The sequence below is a fragment of the Palaemon carinicauda genome, unplaced genomic scaffold (assembly GCF_036898095.1).
Source record: "Palaemon carinicauda isolate YSFRI2023 unplaced genomic scaffold, ASM3689809v2 scaffold180, whole genome shotgun sequence".
Classification (NCBI taxonomy): Eukaryota; Metazoa; Arthropoda; class Malacostraca; order Decapoda; family Palaemonidae; genus Palaemon; species Palaemon carinicauda.
Window position 1 is genome coordinate 12,501 of NW_027169370.1, and position 5,000 is coordinate 17,500.

Genomic DNA, 5,000 nt, shown 5'->3' on the forward strand with positions numbered 1-5,000 from the left:
CTACAAAATCAAACCATTGTTCTCTATTCTTGGATAGTGCCATAGCCTGTGTACCATGGTCTTCCACTGTCGTGGGTTAGAGATCTCTTTCTTGAGGGTACACTCGGGCACATCATTCTATCTTATTTCTCTCCCTCTTGTTGTTTAAAGTTTAAATTTATAAATGGAAGATTTATATTAATTTGCTATTGTCATTCATTACTTTTCGAGGAGTTTATTTATTTCCTTATTTCCTTTCCTCACTGGGCTATTTTTCACTGTTGGAGCTTATCTAACTAAGGTTGCAGCTGTAGTAGTAGTAGTAGTAGTAGTAGTAGTAGTAGTAGTAGTAGTAGTAGTAGTAGTAGTAGTAGTAGTAATAATAATAATAAAATACAGCTTTCAGACGTCTACTTAGCTGATGATGATGATGATGATGATTACTATTATCATTATCATCACAACAAGGAAAAATAGCTCAGTAAGGAAAGAAAATAAGGAGATAAATAAACTACAAAAGAAGTAGTAATGAAAAATATAAAATATTTTAAGAACAGTAACAGCCATAAAATAGATCTTCCAATTATAAACTCAAAAATCTTCCAAAAAACAAGAGCAAGAGACATAAGATCGAAAAGTGTGCCCGAGTATACCTTCAAGCAAGAGAACTCTACCCAGTGGAAGACCATGGTACAGAGGCTATGACAATACCCAAGACTAGAGAACAATGGTTTGATTTTGATGTGTCCTCCTAGAAGAGCTGCTTACCATGGCTAAAGAATCTCTTCTACCCTTACCGAAAGGAAAGTAGCCACTGAGCAATTATAGTGTAATAGTTAAACTCTGGACTGAAGAATAATTGTTTTGTAATCTCAGTGTTGTCAAGCGTATGAGGACATAAGAGAATGTATAAAGAATAGGCCAGACTATTCGGCATATGTGTGAGCAAAGGAAAAATGTGTCATAACCAGAGAGATGGATCCAATATATTACTGCTTGGCCAGTCAAAGGACCCAGTAACTCTAGCGGTAGTATCTCAACTGGTGGTTCGTGGCCTAGCCAACCTACTACCTATTACCGTGGTGTACCGGAATTAACGAAGCCAACTGTACCTACAGTACAACATACATGGACAGCTATTTAAGATAATGTCATCCTATAGTAGAAAAATACCTTCATGAGAATGGTAAAAGTCTGTGGAAATTTTTCTTTGAGTTATTCATAATATTTTGTTGATTTTATGTTCAATTGCTAATGGCTGCCCAAGTCTTTGTGATATGTAGATGTAAGTAATATGTACATTTAATTGTATACTTGTATGTTTATTGTATACTGATGTGTCTTATTATTAGATTGAAAATCTCTATTTTGAGCTTTTAATTCAATACTTCTCCATTCATCATCTCCTACTTCGTGCTTCATAGTCTTCAGCCATGTAGGCCTGGGTCTTCCAACTCTTCTAGTGCCTTGTGGAGCCCACCTGAACGCTTGGTGAACTAATTTCTTTTGGAGAGTGCGAAGAGCATGCCCAAACCATCTCCATTTACCCCTCATCATGATCTCATCAACATATGACACTCGAGTAATCTCGAATAGTTTCATTTCTAATCCTGTCCTGCTTTTTAACTCCCAATATCCTTCTGAGGGCTTTGTTTTCAAATCTACTAAATCTATTGGAGATTGTTTCACTGTCATACCATGACTCATGTCCATAGAGTACCACCGATCTCACTAAACTGACATATAGTCTGATTTTATATGCAATTTTAGGAGGTTTGATTTCCAAATTTTATTTAAGCTAGCCATTGTCCGATTTGCTTTTTTCAATCTTTCACTAAAATCTAATTCTAAAGACCCTGTATTGGAGATCATAGTTCCTAAATACTTGAATAATTCTACTTCATTAAGCCTTTCTCCTTCCAATGATATTTCATCTTCCATCGCATATTCCGTTTTCAAAGACAGTAAAGGGCTGTCTTTGTGAGCGAAAACATTGTAATGTTACAAATCGAGCTGCTATATTTCATTCTGTAATACATTTGACATTTAGAATACCCACTGCAAATACTGAACACACACACACACATATATATATATATATATATATATATATATATATATATATATATATATATATATATATATATATATATATATATATGTGTGTGTGTGTGTGTGTGTATGGCTGTGTGTGTGTGAGTTTTGTATTTGCCGTGGATAGTTGAGACGCCAAATGATAATGAGGAATTGAAACATAGCAACTCGATTTGTAACTTTTGTATGCTTTGGCTAACATAGACAACCGTTTACTGTCTTTGATTCGCTAAGGTTGGAGAATGCTCCGCCCATTTCATAGTAGTAGTAAGAAGAGCAACCCCTTGTCTGTTTTGTCATGGGAACACTAGAGACATCTGACGGAAGATTTCCCTAGAGTGTCTGCGTTCTTTTGATTCTAACTGTACATACAAACACCAACGCATTTGTACACATGTACATACAATCATGTATGTTTATGGCTATCATGGGTGTGTCCATGTTCACACCAAATCAGAAAAAAAAATCTTAACATTTCGGCGACCTAGAACCATCAACTATTGAGAAAAGGCCTAAAATTAGGCCTAAAATGAGGTGTTAAATCAAGCCTATCTCTGAGTGATCCAAAGATTTCTTAAGAGTAATCAATCTCTTCGAGACGAGTACACTTAGTGCTGAAGTGTCACTAGATTTGCGAAAAAAGTGGGCCTATATTGGGCCGGGGTACTTAGGCCTATACAGATAAGTTGACGATAAAAATTTTAGGGTTTAGTGGAGAGAGAGAGAGAGAGAGAGAGAGAGGAGAGAGAGAGAGAGAGAGAGAGAGAGAGAGAGAGAGAGAGAGAGAGAGAGAGAGATATTCTAACTTACAAAGTACGTCAATCATGAGTCGATAATTCCAAGCAATACGTCATTCGAAGGTCAGTCATTTCAAGCAATACGTCAATCGTTTCGAACAATGCGTCAACCGTTTCAAACAATGCGTCAATCGCACGTCAATCATTTCAAACATTAAGTCAATCGTTTCAAACAATGCGTCAATCGCACGTCAATCATTTCAAACCTTAAGTCAATCGTTTCAAACAATGCGTCAATCATTTCAAACAATACATCATTTCAAATCCTGTATTTTAAACCTTAAAACTTAATATTTACATATTTGACAGAGCTAGCCAATTACGATCAAATTAGACATTATAATAAGCTTCTCGGACCTCTTTTCGGAAACATTCTCACTCAAAGAAATTAAAGTTAGCTCCTAAACACAAGATACTTGTAAGCTCCTTTAAATTGAAAAATAAAACTTGAATAAAGAAATACTCTACTTAAGACATAATTTAAGCTCCTTTAAATTGAAAAATAAAACTTGAATAAAGAAATAATCTTCTTAGGACATAATTTAAGCTCCTTTAAATTGAAAAATAAAATTTGAATAAAGAAATAATCAACTTAAGACATAATTTAAGTTCCTTTATATTGAAAAATAAAACTTGAATAAGGAAATAATAAACTTAAGACATAATTTAAGCTCCTTTAAATTGAAAAATAAAATTTGAATAAAGAAATAATCAACTTAAGACATAATTTAAGCTCCTTTAAATTGAAAAATAAAACTTGAATAAGGAAATAATCTACTTGAGACATAATTTAAGCTCCTTTAAATTGAAAAATAAAACTTGAATAAATAAATAATCTACTTGAGACATAATTTAAGCTCCTTTAAATTGAAAAATAAAACTTGAATAAAGAAATACTCTACTTAAGACATAATTTAAGATCCTTTAAATTGAAAAATAAAACTTGAATAAAGATATAATCAACTTAGGACATAATTTAAGCGCCTTTAAATTGAAAAATAAAACTTGAATAAAGAAATACTCTACTTAAGACATAATTTAATCTCCTTTAAATTGAAAAATAAAACTTGAATAAAGAAATAATCAACTTAGGACATAATTTAAGCTCCTTTAAATTGAAAAATAAAACTTGAATAAAGAAATAATCTTCTTAAGACATAATTTAAGCTACTTTAAATTGAAAAATAAAACTTGAATAAAGAAATAATCTACTTGAGACATAATTTAAGCTCCTTTAAATTGAAAAATAAAAATTTAATAAAAAATAATCAAGTTAAGACATAATTTAAGCTCTTTTAAATTGAAAAATAAAACTCTAATAAAAAAATAATCAAGTTAAGACATAATTTAAGCTCTTTTAAATTGAAAAATAAAACTCTAATAAAAAAAATAATCAAGTTAAGACATAATTTAAGCTCCTTTAAATTGAAAAATAAAACTTGAATAAAGAAATAATCAACTTAGGACATAATTTAAGCTCCTTTAAATTAAAAAATAAAAATTTAATAAAAAATAATCAAGTTAAGACATAATTTAAGCTCCTTTAAATTGAAAAATAAAACTTTAATAAAAAAAAAATTATCAAGTTAAGACATAATTTAAGCTCCTTTAAATTGAAAAATAAAACTTTAATAAAAAAAATAATCAAGTTAAGACATAATTTAAGCTCCTTTAAATTGAAAAATAAAACTTGAATAAAGAAATACTCTACTGAACACATAATTTAAGCTCCTTTAAATTGAAAAATAAAAATTTAATAAAAAATAATCAAGACATAATTTAAGCTCTTTTAAATTGAAAAATAAAACTTGAATAAAGAAATAATCTACTGAAGACATAATTCCACCTGATAAACATAATAGCCATCTCGAGTCTTATAAAAATCGTCTTATCAATGTAGCTAAAATACCGTCCTGTCAATATCCATTGTAAAAAATAGATTTGAAGAGGCCAATCTACTTAGGCCTAAAAGGGTATCAGGACCTAAGAAAGGGATTAGGTATTGGTAATTGATTGGCTGAATTGCCATTGTGTTTAGCTAATCCGATTAAGTGAAGAGAAAAAGGGGGAACATTGATGAGGCTAATCTAATGCGATAGTACTTATCTCTTATGGAATTAAATTAATGTA